The sequence below is a fragment of the Panthera pardus genome, unplaced genomic scaffold, assembly GCF_024362965.1.
Source record: "Panthera pardus isolate Hobbes unplaced genomic scaffold, ASM2436296v1 HiC_scaffold_26, whole genome shotgun sequence".
NCBI lineage: Eukaryota > Metazoa > Chordata > Mammalia > Carnivora > Felidae > Panthera > Panthera pardus.
In genome coordinates this window covers 13,993,017-14,010,324 of record NW_026526832.1, presented here as the reverse complement: position 1 = coordinate 14,010,324, position 17,308 = coordinate 13,993,017, and the positions used below count along the sequence as shown (strand labels likewise).

At 41.3% G+C, this 17,308-nt stretch overlaps 1 protein-coding gene across 1 annotated transcript in view; it reads left to right on the top strand.

Moving 5' to 3' along the window:
* The first annotated feature begins 307 nt into the window (after positions 1 to 307).
* The window catches only part of RASGRP3 (RAS guanyl releasing protein 3), a 111,792-nt gene continuing 94,791 nt past the window's right edge, over positions 308 to 17,308 (top strand). The window contains exon 1 of the mRNA XM_019447715.2: positions 308 to 600. The gene's annotated coding sequence lies outside the window, so the exon portion shown is untranslated. The remainder of the gene's footprint in view (positions 601 to 17,308) is intronic.

The window sequence follows — 17,308 nt, the reverse complement described above, 5'->3', positions numbered from 1 at the left end:
TCCAAACCCAAGCTTTCCTTATGGGAAATGTCAATTTAGTGAAGTGTAGATGATAGGAAATTAAACTTTGACTCTGGTACCATTACGAACGCTGAATTTTCCTCAGCTTGTTTATTGGTATTCACTTGAAAGAAACACACACACACACACACACACACACACACACACACACACACACCTCAGACTTTTTGAAATCAAATGCATTTCCTGCCTTCTTCTTTCCTCAGTGCTCTTACGACCAGCCTATTTATAGCCCAGAAAAGGAAAAAGCTCCACTGGAGGCAGGAAAACTAAGTTCAGAAAGAATAGGAGGAAGTGTGCCTGCCATTTAGCCAAACAACCTTTAATTCATTGAGCTCAAAGCCCAGCAGCTTCACTGTCGTTGTTAGGCGTAAACAGCTTGCAAATTTGAATTTTTTTTCTCTCCCCACTTTTGACCAGCACTGGGGCATTGAAGGTGATGGCAGTGTTTCAGAAGCCAAACAGAAATCTCTAGGTGTTTGCACACAGGGAAGAGAAACTTGTTAGGGGTTGGTGAAGTGGAAAGAGAAAATTCAAGAGAGGAATGAGCTTGATATGATTCCACGTCTGTGAGTTAAGGTAAGTGTCATTTTTAAAACTGTCCATTGTTATGTCTATAAGGGATATCATAAGCAATGGAAGTAGCCAGAGACAGTATATATGCTTTGAAGGCAGGTCCTCATGAAAAGCTCATAAGCTTATTTATATTTCTGAAGAAATATAGAAATCAGTCTCAGTTATGACATATTCAGTCTTTAACAATGATATATATTTTTTTGAAATAGTATTTGTTTCCTTAAGATAGCTTTATCTCCATTAAGCTTTCTTCAGTTTCGTGATCACCAGGGGATTAAATAGCATAAATACTTTTGCTGAAGATCATTTTTGAAAAATGATTTCTAGGATTTGTCTGTTTATTCTCTTCAAAATGCTGATTAATGATCATGTACCATTTCTTTGATCAATACTGGTTTAGAATATATTTAAATCAGCTCTCAAACTTGAGAAAAGTTACTTAACTAAAAGTTAAATTTTGTAGAAAAGTAAGTGAAGATAAAGTTGTTGTTGTTGTTGTTGTTGTTGTTGTTGTTGTTGTTGTTTTCAACACAAAGCTTCTTCTCTGGGACATTCATTTTCAGACAAAGGAGGACTTTCTAGAAGCACCAAAACAACACTGAACAGCTATGGTGATAGAAACTGTTCACCATAATTTATTTACATTTAAGTTAGGATTTCAAAACATTCAATTAGCAGGCATTTTCTGAGTGACCTGAAAAATGCCACTAGCTTTGGAAGTGGAAAGGTGGAAAGGTTAAATCCAAGAACAGTTGATGCTGCCCACAAAAACTTGGAAAGCTCCTAGGGACATTCCGAATTCTTTTAACATTCCTTGCCATCAGACAAGCACATTTGTTGAAATGATGCACCATATTTGCATCCACCACTGATAACTACCCCCCATTTGTGTCCTGCAGTAACTTGATTGATGTCACAATGACAACAAAGGGATACGTCTCTAGTGGTCTGTTGAAAAGAAAGAGCAGAAGGAAACGTTGGCTGTTATTTTGGCTTATCCCAGTTCGAGACTGGTATGTTTAGAATCTGTTGCAAGAAGATAGCAAAGCTGGAAGCCAGAAAAAGCTGAGCCAGCCAGATTGTAACTGGTGCAAGGAGCCAAGACGTGGCTGTGGCTCCATGTGGACTTGACTGGCTGTTCTCCTTCCTAGGAGAGTTTAAGCGTTATTAGTATTTTTTTTTTCTGTTTAGAAAAATTACAATCCATTCCTTGGAAACTGTAGCAAAGTGTAGTATTCTTGAATAGAGAGAACCAGTTTTCTTAGTTGCTCTGAAACCATAAAAATAAAGACAGAAATAACATAAATCTGGGTAAATATGATCGATCTGAAGAAACAAGTAAAACAAACTCTTAGCACTTGTTTCCAAGACACTCCAGTGCCACATAGTCAGTTCTGCATCCATTGTATTTTTTGCACCAAGTGAAATCCAGGGTAATCTGATTAATTTCCACTCCACGTGAGACTAGTGATAGAGATGCTGCTTACAGTGGTCCTGGTTTCTGTGAGTGTTGAACTCCCTGCCCTTACAGTTTCAAAACAACTTTTTCATTTGAAAAATGTATATTTTTCTTTTTTTAAAACATATTTTTAATGTTTATTTATTCTTAGAGAGAGAGAGAGAGAGACAGCACAAGCAGGGGAGGGGCAGCGAGAGAGACACACAGAATCTGAAGTAGGGTCCAGGCTCTGAGCTGTCAGCACAGAGCCCGATGCGGGGCTCGAGCTCATGAACCAGGAGATGATGAAACTGAGTCGAAGTCGGTCGCTCAACCGACTGAGCCACCTAGGCACTCCCAAAATGTGTATTTTTCACTTGTATATTTACATTTTGAGAATAGAAATGTTTTAAATACGATCGAAGATTTAACTAATAGAGACAATTAGGAGTTATGTGTTTTATTCTAAGAACATATTTTTTTTTCACTTTGAGAAGTCTTATGCTTGGTCATTGGTTTCTGGATGCCCGCAGATGGTCATAAATGTGTTCCTGCAATGCCAGTTATTTAAAATAGATTTGGGGGGGACTGTTTAATAGTTTCACCAGTTTCTTGATTTTTTTTCGAGCTCCTGAGTGTATTTTATGTTAGAGTTAGCTAATTTTGAAAACAAAATTAGGAGCTTTTTTTTTTTTTTTTTTTTTTTTAGCTTTTCTATTAATCAAATAGAAATCCGTTGCTTGGTTTCCAGCATGACTCTTATTTACTGTGTGTTAATAGGTGACGTTATCAAGCCACCTCTGGCCCTCACATTTAAATATAAGTGAAATCAGATTATTGAAGAGATAGTGTGAAGTGGTGACAAATTGACATGTCACCATGTGTAACCCATGACTTGTAGGATGCGTTGAAATGGAGTGTGGGGCGAAGCATGCCAAGGTCAGGCAGCTGGACCCACCTGGCCTGATGCTGTGGGGACCAGGGGGTTGCATATTGGTTTTAGTGTGTCTGGGAGCACCTCAAATCCAGGTAAGTGGCCTCTGGAGGTTTTCTTTCTCCTCTGCCCTCATCCCTTCATGCCCTATGTTACAGGTTTACAGCAGCCCCACACCACACAAGCATATTTATGAAGTTTTCCTACTTGCACTGCAAACTTTACCTTTGATAACTCAACATTTACTCAGAGAAATGGAATTCTATAGGACACAAAGCATCTTATACCAAATTAATGATTAATATTAACCAAATTAGGGGCGCCTGGGTGGCTCAGTCAGTAGAGCGTCCGACTTCGGCTCAGGTCATGATCTCGCGGTCCATGGGTTCGAGCACCGCGTCGGGCTCTGTGCTGACCGCTCAGAGCCTGGAGCCTGTTTCAGATTCTGTGTCTCCCTCTTTCTCTGACCCTCCCTTGTTCATGCTCTCTCTCTCTGTCTCAAAAATAAATAAATGTTAAAAAAAAATTAACCAAATTAGTGGTGTACATAGTGGGTACCAGTAAGGAGGTTCTCCTGACTCAGGCAGGTTTCACGGAGGTATGAGGTTGAGCTGACCTCGCAGGTAGAATATCTGATGGTACTGTGAGAAATAAGTGTCCGAGACGAGATTGGAACTGTGTACGTGGGCAGGGATGGGAATATTCTTGGTGTGCCCAAGGAATAGGGTTGTCAGATGAAAAACAGGATTCCCAGTTACATGTGAATTTCAGACAAACAACAAACTTTTTTTGAGTGTAAGTATCTCCGATTGCACTGGTGTGTATGAAGCCTACTGCATGGGACTTACTTATTCAAAAATATTGTTTGTTGTTTATCTAACATTCACATGTAACTGGGTGTCCTCTGTTTTCATTTCCTAAATCTGGCAACCATACCAGGGAGCTGTGTGTCAACAGCTTGACATAAGCAGGGGCAATAAGCATAAGGGGCAAGAGAGAAGCGTCTGGAGGAGGTTGGGGTCAGACTGTGGTGGGACTGTAATGCCAGACAGAGGGGTGCAGAATCTAATTTGAATCCCCTGGGAAGCCAGTGAGGGGCTTTGAAGAAGGAAATGACATCAGTGAGATCTGCCCATTCAAGGCAGGACCTGGTGGGTCAAACAGAGCAGGTTTCTGATGCCTGGTGACAACAGAGAGAAGGAAACCAGATGGAGACACATTAGAGAACAAATCAACATGTTTTGTAAACTAATTGGCTATGGTTATAGGAAGAGAGGAAGTGTTACAGAGGATGTTATGTTTTACTGTCTATTCTAAGAAATAGCCAATCAGAGAGGTAGCAGCAGGTCAGGGAGTTAGCGGGGAAGATGAGGATTTTGGTTTCAGGCCTATTAAATTTGATGCTGTGATGGCATAGTCAGGTGGAAAGAGTAAGTGAACAGCTGGAAATGGGAAACAGCTTAAGAGGGAGGTGAGAAGCAGAAGAGATAACGGCCAGCATTTCCTTTTCTGCTAAGCCTTTCATGTCCAGTGTCTTGTTGAATGCTTACAACCACCCATGGGCAGGTTGTATCACTGGCCTCATTTTATGAATGAGGAAACTGCAGCTCAGAAAGGTTAAGTAACACGTTCACCACCAGCTAGCTAGTGAGAGACAGGTAGAGAATGGAACGCAAGTGTGTAAGAGGCCAAAGCCCACATGCCTGCTAATTCCCATGGAGAACAAGGAGGATCTGCTCTGGATTCATTTTTTGCATCTGCAGAGATCTAAAGGAACCAACTTTCCATGCTGTTATCTGATTATTATTATTATTATTATTTTTTTTTTTTTTGAGAGGGAGAGAGAATGCATGAAGAGGGGAGAGGGGTAGAGGGAGAGAGAGAATCTTAATCAGCTTCCACACTCAGTGTGGAGCCCTCCGCAGAGCTCTGTCACACAGCCCAGGGTCATGACCTGAGCTGAAATCAAGAGTTGAATGTTCAACCAACTGAGCCACCCAGACGCCCCACTGTCACCTGAGTTTTAACTGGATTCCTGGTCTTCAATTTTTTCTAAGTGTGGTAGCTCTCAGAGTTATGCACCTTTTAGTTAATCTCCCCGAGGAAAAGGGAGGAGGTTATACTCAGATTTTTGTGTTTATTTATTTGCACATTTATTTCCAAAATTGGTTTTCCCTTCAGTGCCTCATTTTTTACTTTTCGTCACCTACCTGGTGAATTAAAGATTATGCTGCAAACAGGCCAGAGAATGTTGAACTCCTTACTCTATCCTGGGTTGCCCTCTAGTGGCTGCCTTAGGTAACGACGCTCAGGCCAGGCAGGGACCACGCAGGCAGCCCCTGCTCCTTAGGAAACCAATAGTTCAGAGAATCACTGCAGAATCATCTGTGGGTTCCTCAGTGGTTTGGAGGCTAGTTGTGCTAGGAGGTTCTGGAAAAGGACTTCGTGGAATTACGTACCCCCTTCCAGCTGCCTGGCCTGAAGGGCATTTTGAATAGACCAGTGTTACATTTATCTTAAACTTTGTAATCGTTAAAAAAAAAAATCACTTTTTTATCTTGTTAGGAAGGCACATATTATCAAGTTTGGTTATTAAATAGCTTTGAATGCACCTATGTGATTTTGTTGTTAATAAATTTTCCTTTTATTCCACATATTTACTTCAAGATACACAATATAGTTTTTAGTCAAAAGTGAATAATCTGTCTTTGAGGAATACAGCCTAAGGAAATATTCATAGATCCAGACAAAACTGTATATAAAAGAATGCTTACCTATTTGTAATGGACAAATTTTGGACAAATATACAATAAAACCTTGGCTTGCAAGCATAATTTGTTCCGGAAACATGCTTGTAGTGCAAAGCCCTTGTTTATCAAAGCGAATTTCAAGAACCGTTGGCACAGTTGTGATCATGTGATGTTTGGTGTCCCATACTACTCGTATTGCGAGACATCATTTGTTTATCAAGTTAAAACTTATTAGAAATGTTGGCTCGTCTTACGGAACACTCGCAGAAAAAGTTACTCGCATTCCAAGGTTTTATTGTACAAAAAAAAAATAAGGAAATTGTTGAGTAGTATTCCACAATGTGGAATTTCATATAGGCATCAAATTACATTAAAATATTTAATGTTTATACTAAATGCTAAGTGAAAAGAGAAGGCAAAAAAAGTATATACATGGTATGATCTCACTTTCTTAAGAAATATATATGTTTACATGAAAAAGCTGAGAGCTGAGCATTTATATACCAAAATATTAACAATAGAAGTCTCTAGTTGGTGGGATAATGGGGATTTTTATTTTCTGCTTGTTTCCAGGATAAGCATGTTCCCCAAGATAAGCATGTACTACTCTTAAAATCGGGAACAAAAAAACAGTTGTGTTTTGAAAAAGCGGAGAGCTGAGTGCCAGTGTTCTGATTTCTTGCTGTCATGGCTGACAATCATGTAGGTGCTAATTCAGCTCCATTTACGGCCTCTCTGCCCAGTCAAGAGCTGTATCCTGTTTGGGACAGCATAATTCATTGTAATGGAAAAGATGATGATGCACTAGCCTGGTCTATGACTTCACTATATTCATCAGCAACAGGAAACAAAGACACACACTTTTTTTTCATAATTGTTTTAGTAATAATTGACAATTGGAGGAAATGAATGGCAGAAAACAATTATGGGCAGACAAGATGGTCAGCAGATCAGACTGGGAAATGCAAAGGGGCCAGTCTCAGTTTTGTTCCTACAACGATTTCAGAACATTACAAAGATATTATTGTTTTGTTTTCAATCCACTCCTGAAATCACTGTTGTTTTTACCAGCAGTTACACAATTCTTTGCTGGCAGCAGTGACCCCCCCAGTATGTTTTTGATTCAGTAATCCGGTAATCACACATCAAGGATTTGGAACTGAATTTTTTATGTATATCGATACTCAGGGCCAGTGTGAACTTCTCCCTGTGTGTGTCCACTAATAACGCTCCTTTTTAATAAACTGGCCATTTGTGGCCCATACATGAAATTTTAAACACTTCATTTTCTATTAAACTTTAAAATATCAAATCCATATTTCTCTTTTCTGTGAAATGATCCCTAGTCTTCATTTGAACAGCAGGGGGTCGGGGGTGGGGGTGGGGAACAAACAACCAAAACTCAAAATAAGTGAATTCATGATTCACTCTCTGGTGGAATGAGCACAATTAGTAACCGCTGAGCTGAAAATGAAGGCTGCATTCTCAACTAGGAAAGAGCTAAGTAAGGCAGGTGTTACATACACTGTGGTAACATTTCTCCACCCTAGTGGCTTCTGTCTGTGAGCATAACTTAACTGTCCTGCTGGGCACTGTTAAAATTCTTAGCATGGGGGAACTACACATGCAGGGCGTGCTTTAACCTGTACTCCAAGTCATATTCTTCTCAGATTAGCCTGATTTGGAGTAAAATTCTGCAGCAGCTCTCGCTTCCAATCTTAAAAACCTCTCACTGGTCATGCTCTTTGTTGTGGAGACCTCTAGACCGGTGCTGCCCCATAGGAATATAATGTGAGCCACAACTGTCATGCTATGTTTTCCAGTTGCCACATTACAAAGATAAAAAGAAACGGAATTAATTTTTTAAATATAGTTTATTTTACCCAATATACCAAAACATTATCATTTTGACACGCAATCAATATAAAAGGCTATTACTGAGGTAGTCTACATTTTCTTTTTTCGGTACTAAGTCCTTGACATCCAGTGTGTACTTTGCATGTGTCTCAGTTCAGACAAGGCTCATCTTACATGCTGAATGGAGTCAGGTGCCTGGTGGCCACTGTAGTAGACAGTGGGAATCTAAACAGAAGACCTATAGTGCAGCCACAGTAATGTAAATGGCATCTGAAATTTGGGCTGTGAGATCCCACTGTCTGTCCAGGACTCAGCCTTCTCCTCTGTGATGTACTAGCAAGCCACTCGAACAGGGATCATCTGCAACTGAATAGTTGAATAACTGCAGAGCAAGAAAAGATGGCCAGATTTTGACTTTTTGCCTATTAGATCCAACTATTTTCCCTGTTAGAACAATCCAGCTGTTCGTTTAGACTGTGTCTGTAATGGATTCCTCAGTTGAGGGTAGATAGGGGTAATAGAGGTTTTTAAAAACTCCCAATTTTTGAAATCTGGACTATGTAATTGTTAAGAAACTTTATTTTATAACAATGTTTTCAAGTGAAGTTAGGCATAGGAATAGATTCCATCACACAGCCTAAAACTAACTTCCAGAAAGCATTATCAACATCGTGTTTCTAATAATGCATGCAACTTAGCACAAAGAAAGAAATCTTTAGTAATACACACACATACACACACACACACACACGCACACACGCACTCACACACACACACTCCTAACATTGTGATTGCTTGCTGATGTCTATTGTGCATTCTGCCTTGTCTTATTTGAAGAGAAGGAAGTATGCTTCAACAATCTTGTATAACTACTATGCCCTGGGGACTCTCATGCCAGTCAGCTGGAGCGATAAAGATAGCTCTGTGTGCTAAATGTAGGGATCCAAAAATAGAACTAGTGGAAGTGGATAAAACTACAAGACATTGTAGGTTCTTTTGGCCCCACCAATGGCAGGAACCTGGACACAAGAGCCCCAGAAGTCCTGGCGGCAAGTCCCAGCTCCCTAGAACGATCGTCGTTTGGGTTCATTGCTTATTCCGGGAGGGTTTGTTTAGGAAAGCCAGATTTAAAGCAGTCAGAAAACTCTAAAATCAAATGTACATGATGACCATCCATCGATTTACAAATTGGTAGTGCTCCAAAAGCTTGTTTGTAAGAATTTTCTTGGCCTTCGGAAGTAACTTTCCATTTTCCCCATAGAAACAAAGTCATAAATAGTGACTGGGTATGTGCACCTAAAATAACATATATTCTCAATGAAATTGTTGCAATGTATTTACTATATATTTGCAATGTATTACATTAAGTAATTCTTCTTTATTAATCATTATTATTTTATGAATACATGTTAGTTAAATTATTACAAGGCATTAAAATTTTTTTTGAATGCTTATTTATTTTTGAGAGAGACAGAGCACAAGCAGGGAAGGGTCAGAGAGAGAGGGAGACACAGAATCCGAAACTGGCTCCAGACTCTGAGCTGTCAGCACAGAGCCCAAGGCAGGGCTCGAACTCGTGAACCGTGGGATCATGACCTGAGCCGAAGTCGGACACTTAACCGAGTGAGACACCCAGGCTCCCCTATTCCTATGCATTTTAGTGAAATAAAATTATTGTATCACTTCTACATTACTATATCATACATTAATAATATGTTAATAATTACACTACATTAATCCATAAATAGTATATGAATAATTAAAACAAAAAATATGCTGAATTAACTCAGAGTCACCTTACATCCAAAACATTGAGCACTGGAAGAGGAGCTAGCAAATGTCTGGTGTTGCACCAGGCTCGGGAACAAGCATCAAAGATATATCCTACTTATTTTGTCCCTTAATGTTGGTAGGAAAGCAAATTCACCAAGGAAGAATGAGGAAATAGATGGAATTCTTTACTAAGGAGGGTGCCTTACCTATGAGACTCTTAGGGGGAGAAAGCCTTTACATTTGTATGTCTAAACTTAGGATTTGTCTTCTCCTTAAGGAAGAAGTACCCCTAGCAATGCTTTTAGTGCGGAGCCATAATTAGGATCCTTTCTCACTCCCAAATAGGGTGAGATTTTCCTGAGTAACGTTTGGCCAAGAGGGAAGGTGGAGAGGAAGGCCACAGTGAAAGAGAATATGTGGGCACATGATACAGAGATTCGTGCACAAATGCCCCGTTCTCCTGCAGGGAAAGAAAGGCAGAGAATGATGGACTCAACTTTGGATGGTTCTCTGTGCTTTTCCATGAAGCCTTCAGGGTGGGAAACAGGAGGGGAGGGAGGGGTGTGCAGGTGGTCTTTGCGTGTTGGGTATGATTTCCAACTCAGTTTTTTGTATCTTCGTGAGTGCCATGAACTCTTGGATTCTGTGGATACCACCATGGCTCTTTCTAATCACCAGTAAATGAAGAGCAGGTGGTGAAGTCAGGCATTAACTGGCCTTTAGGCAAGGTCAAGAAGTCTGGGCTGAATGGGGCCACTGGTTGGCTTGACAAATCAGCAAGAGAATTCAAGGGCATGTGGGTCAGTTGACATTATGTATGTAGCTCAAGAACAGGAGTCTGGGCCAGGAGAACAATGGATTCCTGTGACTTCTCTCTTTCGGAACACCTTCCAATAATTCCTTCTGGCTGCGAACTGGGGCTGTCTCTCTGGTAACGGAAGGCAACTAACAGAGATCAAGGCATGTTGTGCCACAGGCTGCTCAAAGAGGCATGCTACATCTGGGGCACGCACATCTGTGTTCTCTGTATCCCAAACTATCCCTACCCCTCCCGACGGATGAGCCCATCCTTCTTCGAAATCCTTTCTCTCAATTTATTTTGCTTCTAGGACATTTTCTTTAAAACATCCATGATTTGGGGGCACCTGGGTGGCTCAGTTGGTTAAATGTCTGACTCTTGATTTCCAGCCTTAGGTCATGATCTCACGATTTTGTGAGTTCTAGCCCCACGCTGGGCTTTGTACTGACAATGCAGAGCCTGCTTGGGATTCTCTGTCTGCCTCTCTCTCTGTCCCTCCCCTGCTCATGCTTTCTCTCTTTCTCTCTCAATAAATAAATAAACAAACAAATAAATAAATAAAGCAAGCAAGCAAGCATCTATGATTTTTCTTTGCTCTGAGAACTACGACTCAGACTACCTAAATCCACTGCCCACACTAGGTACTCATTTGAACTCTCAAATTCCACTGCTGAAATTCTCAGCATGTATTCTGGCACATACCACCTTCGTTTTCTCATTTCTCTTTCAAAGTTTTAAACACATAAAATCAGATACTCTGTCCTCAATCCCATTATACTGAAAATATAATGTCAGAAACTTTCTGACTGATGTGGGAAATGATCTCTTCCCATTTTTATTCCTCTTGATCCCTGTACCATTTAATATCCTACAATTTTCCTCTGTTGAAATCTGAGATGCCACATTGTTCCCGATTTCTTCCAATCTTGATAAGGGTTTTTTTTTTTCTCTGCCCTCCATTGTAGCTGTTTACCAGGGGTCCTTGTCATCTGTGTTTGTCTAAATCCTTTCTCCCTCAGAGATCTTATTCATGGCTTCCATCTGTAAATAACTCTGAACTTGCTTATCTAACTCTGAGGGAATTTTAGCCTCCATTCTAGGTGCAGGTCTCTGTCTGTCTGTTTCTACTTGATGTTCCATCATCGTTTCAAACTTAGCACGTCCAAAACAAAAACCCTACCCTGTTTCCCTTATCTACCCGGCCTCCCTGTGTTCTTTCCTTTGATGGTGACATCATCCCATCTGGGTTGGAACCATTTTTCCTCTAACTTGTTCTTCACCTCCAGGTAACCCCATAAGTAGATCATCCTTCCTGTTAAATGTGTCTCATATTCCATTCCTCCCTTCCTGTCACTACTGCTTCCATTCTTGTTTGTTTGTTTGTTTGTTTTTACCTCAATCAAGGACTCTGAGCAGCCATCCAGCTGATTTCCTTCCCTCAGGCTCTCCCCTTCCCTCACACCCACCTCTCCATACTCCTGGGAGAATACTCTGTCTTGGAGAGTGTTAGGACTTTGTTAACAATTGTTAAGTAGACCCCTGTTGCTGGATGGTGAACAAAACGCAAGTCCATACCAGAAACTGAAATAGATTTACTACTCACAGGTCCTGGAGGAAGCACTCTGAATACCTTGAGGGTCTACACGGGGAGGTCAAGGTAGGGTACAGGTACAGGACGAGGGCACATGCCTTTATTAGAGTCTGTGAGTGGAATACTTTGGGGTTCCTGGGCTATGGCCAGATTGGTCGATTCAAACTAAAAAGAGTTTGGTAAGCTCCACCGGGGTCTTACCTAAGGGTAGCATGAGGGAAGGCCCTGGGAGGCTGGGGGGACTGTTTATCACAAGGGTCATTAGGGAAGTCCTGTTAGGAACTTACATGTACCTGTGACTCTGCAGGATATTATCCCCTCACATGAGGGGCTAGTGCCTGTGTAAGGTCCGCAGGCCACTTGGCCAAACAAAATGGATGCTGAGGCAGCAACACCGTGGAGTAACTTAGCTAAATTCCTGACAGAAGCCTGCAAACTGCCTGTGGTCTTAGACAAGCTTCAGTGAATGGAAATTCACTCAACGTAGCTATACTGGTTTTAAGAAAAATATGTCCTGGAAGCACCAGAAGTGAAGTTGAGAACGGCAAGGACCTTCCTCCAGAAACCAGGTGATCAGGGCCTGAGGCCGTGACTGCTGGAACTTGATGGGTTTTGCCATTCCTCAGAGGCTCTGCTCTCCTGGCCCCCTTGCTTTTCCTGTCTCACTGAGCACAGGAGGAAGGAGGATGTCCATCACCTCCTCAGTTTGAAGGTCCTTTTTGTTCAAGCACCGATAGAAATGGATAGATCTCCTGCTTTGAATTCCCAATTCTCTTGAGAAATAATCTAATAATCAGAGTGACCTAAACCTGCTTCAGGTGTATCAGTTCCTTGTCTGGTCATTTATGACCTTGAGAGAGGAGGCACGGTAGTAGTCCTGAGGACAGGGACAGTTTTCAGAAGAGAGGCTTGTGCTATGTAAACCATCTCTTACACATCTGGCCTTCGGATGTAATAGAGCATTTTATTTTATTATTTTACTTCTCTCTGCCAGGTCCTAACCAATAATGTGTCTCCTAACTTTGCCTAAACATGTCGTGTGTTTTCCCTCTCTGCAGATTTCCCTGTGCTGATCTAGGCAGCTCAGGTTCCACCACATCCCCTTTTTTCTCTCAATCCAAATCCTGCAGGCTTCCAGATGTGGTACCCATCTGCCATTTTTGACAAAGCCATCAGCAGTCTTCAGGGACCTTGACCTCTTCAGAAATGCTATAACACACTGTCTATCTAATATATTGAATCACAGGATGTTTGGTATATTTGGGATATTTCATTTTTTCAGTCATTTTATGCCTCCCTAGTTAATTTTCCAGGAGTTTCTCCTCTCATCAATTTAATTATAAATTCCATGAGGTATAAGTCATAGGAGGGTCACTGGATACCATCTTTCTGCAGGTTATCATACATGTACATGAAAAGGAAGTTTAAGAATGGTGTGATGACAGTCGATCTTATTTTTCTTCTTTGTGCTTTTCTGTACTTTGCAAATTGTTTGTGGTGAACATACATGAGTTTTGAAATCACACACGTACAAAGAACATAAGTCACTTTTTGAAAACTGCAACTATTCCAAATAGGATCAAGTCAACCCCCTGTGATACCTTGACATAAACTTGGGTTATCGTACTTTTCTAAGTTGGGTTGTATAAATAATCCTGTGAATTAAGGAAGTTGCCTGGGAAGAAGAATAGTTTTGAAATCTGGAGCATAAGACTGGGAAGGGTGGCCAAGGTAGAGAGCCTGGGGTGGGCCTGGCCCCCAGGGACCACCAAAGAGGGTTGCATATTATAGAGTGATGAGTGTATTATAAAGACCCTGAGTTTTTGGCTAAAGAAGGGTGTAACACAAAACTTTAAGTCTGAGATCCCATTCAAATGAGATCAGTGGGTTTTTTTTTTAAGTCACAAATGCACAGTGACAATATTTTGAAAGGTGGAAAATAGACAGCTGACTAGTAACTCAACAATAGAAATCAGAAAATCAATCCAGTTTGCCCTGGAGAACCCAGGAATTCCCCTGAAACTATAGGTGAAGATGAGGCTAACATCAGGAAGACTGGTTGAAAGTCTTCCTAATAAGCAGATTCCCAGATCCCTTCCCTTACTTTACATAGTTGGGAGTTGCCCCCTCCCTTGGTGTAGCAGGACTGGAGGTTTTTTTCTCTCAAGAAGTTAAAACATGGGGTGTGTAGACTGGGGACCCTGGTCTTTGGATGGGGTCCAGCTGAAAGCATGGATTTTATATTTAAAACTAGAGGGGTACCTGGGTGGCTCAGTCAGTTAAGTGTCCGACTTTGGCTCTGGTCAGACTTCGGCTCCAGTCATGATCTCACAGTTTGTGGGTTCGAGCCCCGCATGGGGTTCTCTGCTGTCAGCACTGAGCCTGCTTTGGATCCTCTGTCCTCCTCTCTCTCTGCCCTTTCTGTGCTTGCCCTCTCTCTCTCAAAAATAAATGCTTAAAATTTTTTTAGTAACTAGAGGTTAATTGAAGTTTGACACCAGATTTCTACTCCCACTTAGATCCTAGAATGTTATGGGCAGAACAGAAAATGTGATTGCTAATAAGTTCTAGGTTTTGTATCCTAAGACTTAGCGACAGAAAAAAGATGTTCTGGCTCCATGTCTGAAAAGCATGGGGAAGTGACTCATAGGTTAGGGAATCATCTGCCTGAATCAGATGTTCACCCCTGAAACACTCGAATGTGGCCAAAGCAAGAGAGGTACTAAGACTACAGCAGTTTGGATCACATGCCTATCCCTGGACAATGAACTTTGCCCCAAATACCAAAGAGTTTCTCAAGGTGGGAGGGGCAGATGAGCTTGCCCTTGAGAGTGGGCATGTAGGCAGACATCACTGGAGATGTCAGCTGAAACTCCTCAGCCTCCCCTGTAGGCAATGCTATGATGGAAGCAAAGGTCCTATGAAGGCTTAAAGCTGTCTTACCAGTGTAAGAAATGAGTACACTTTGCATTTCTACAATATATTATGGAGTTTCAAAGTACTTCATTTCATTAGCTTTCCAGAAAAACCTGTGAGATGGATATTGTCATTCCTACTTTATTGATGGTTATGGTGGACTCCTTATGGTAATGTGGCCGACTCACTCACTATCCCTCAACTAGATTGAGCAGAGCTGGTAGCAGAAATCCTGTCTTTTGCTTCTTAGTCTGATTGGGTTTGTAATGTTAGCACCCCAGTGATCAGGCCCAAATCACAGATTCCTGGATAACTGGGCAGGGGAGGACATGTGGAGGTGCCATTCACAGCCAGGGGACTGTATGACTGATTGTCCCCTAGTCACCTAGGGTCTCCCCCACGACTGCCTGCACAGCAACCCCAACCCGTGTCAAACCAGTAGAGGCTTGGAGGGCGCTTCTAAGCGCACACAGCCAGAGGAGCCACGTGGCCTCCTTTTGGAATAAGACTAAAGAATTAACTTCTGGGAAGAATTTTCCATTTGTTTTCCAGATAAGATTGATTAGAACCATCTACTCATTTTTGCAGATTCCATGAAAGAATGGATGAATTGTCCCGTCTGGCCTGGCTATGTTTAGTCCGCATTTCTCAGAAGAGTGCTAACTCCTCCAGGCAGGGACGGCCTCTTTACCTTCAGACCTCTCGAGAAGAGGAGTTAGATGTCCCGGATGTGTGCTCCACGCTGGCCAGAGGGGAGCATGTAGGCTGGAAGGGTGGCCCCATCTGGTGTCAGCTAGACAGCTCCCTGTGCGTTTTATTCACCCTCTGGTGAGGTTATGGTGGGGAAACACTCTGTATTTGCCAGTCCTCTCTGAGTCCCTTACACCTCCCCCACCCACTCCCCTCCCAACCAAGTCAGTTCTCTTTGTTATTTTTGGTGTAAAGAACTTTCCTCCCATTAATTTCAAGGCTTCAGAAAAGCAGTTAAAAGAGATTGAGTTGAAGGAAGCTATCTGATCCTGCTTTCTCTACACACACACACACACACACACACACCCTCCCTCCCTACACCTGTGAAGCTGAACTAATTAAAAACGGATCCATCCTTTTGCTTGTTATTTAATAATAGTCTTTGCATTTTAACAGTGAGTCCAGACAGTCTATACTGGTTGTGGTTATTGAGGAATTAATAATGCTGTTTTTTATTCCCTGTTTACCGCTCTTTTTCTCTCCTCTCCTGCTTCTTTTGGATCTTTCAAGTTTCCCATATTCCAGTTTCTCTCCTCTAGGGCTTTGGAAGTTAGGTCCTCTGTGTCTGTTCTTGTAACTGGGTGCACGTAAAAGACATTATTTGATATAACAGAGTCTAAAGTTAAGATCTCCATATTGACATCTTCTGCATAGCGCATAGATCTTGCAAACCTTTCGTTTTGATCGCATTCTCCCATCTGCCGTCTTATCACTGAGGAAAATTTTAGCTCCGCAGTTTTTCTCTTTTAAGCAGTTTTGTCAAGGGATAATTGACATAGAATAAAAGGCGCGTGTCACAAGTATACAGTTTGATGTCTTGACACGTGCATACACCCGTGAAGCCATCACCACCACCAAGATCATGCGTAGCCTCTTAAAATATAGATTCAGTTCACACTTGAGCTTAACAGGCTGCATGTTACCAACGTCTGCTAGTTTTCAGGGGCTTTGTTTTGCTTAAAAGTTCTGTGGCTTCTGGACAGAAGTAACTGTGATAATTACCGTTCCTCAAAGCCCACTGGGCGTTGTGCCAAGTGCTTTACAGTAATTACTTCTCATTGCTTTCTTTATTGCCTTTAATTTTTAATTATAAAAACAGTACAGGTTTATTGTAAATAAATGTGCTTGTCAAAAATGGATAGTGTAACAAAGGAAAGACTGGCAATTCTTGAAACCCTTTGTTTTCTTCAGAGTGGATATATGTTTATTACTTGTCACTGCAGATGTTTTCTATTGAAAGCATATATGATTGTGGTAAAAATGGAGCTAAATACATAGTGGAGGGGTTTGGGGGCTTAAAATAATAATCATTTATGCACAGTGCTTTCTGCAGCTTGCTTTTTTCACTTCTTACTACCACACCATCTGCCCATCTCATCTTTTTCACGGCCGTATGACATATGTAGCATTGAATTAATGGCATTGTGATTGTTTTTATTAACCTCTCTTTACTTTTAGGCTATTTTTTTTTCTTTTTTTTTTTGTTGTGATTACATGTGTCTCATGGAGTTTGTCTTAACATATGTCTTTGTGCACTTGTTGAATATTTTTATAGGATAAAATCCTGAAATACAGTGCATTATTCCCAGCTCATATAGCCATTTTTCGACTTGGGTATTATCATTTCCTTTTCACAATTGAGGAATTTTATGCTTAAAGGGTTAAGCTTACTCAGCTGGTGAGTGGCTGATAAGGGCATGAGAGCCCTGATTTCCCAGGGCTCCAATGTGTCAACATCCTCAACCCTCAACTCACTGCTTCTCCTACTAGTTTGGAAAAATGGTCAAAAAAGAAAAACGTTATTAATGTTGGAATTGTCAGAAGGATTAGCAGGGATTTTCAGCTAATGGTAGTTCTATGGAATTAGAATGCAGGACGTATTTCAAGCAATTTATATTTTCAC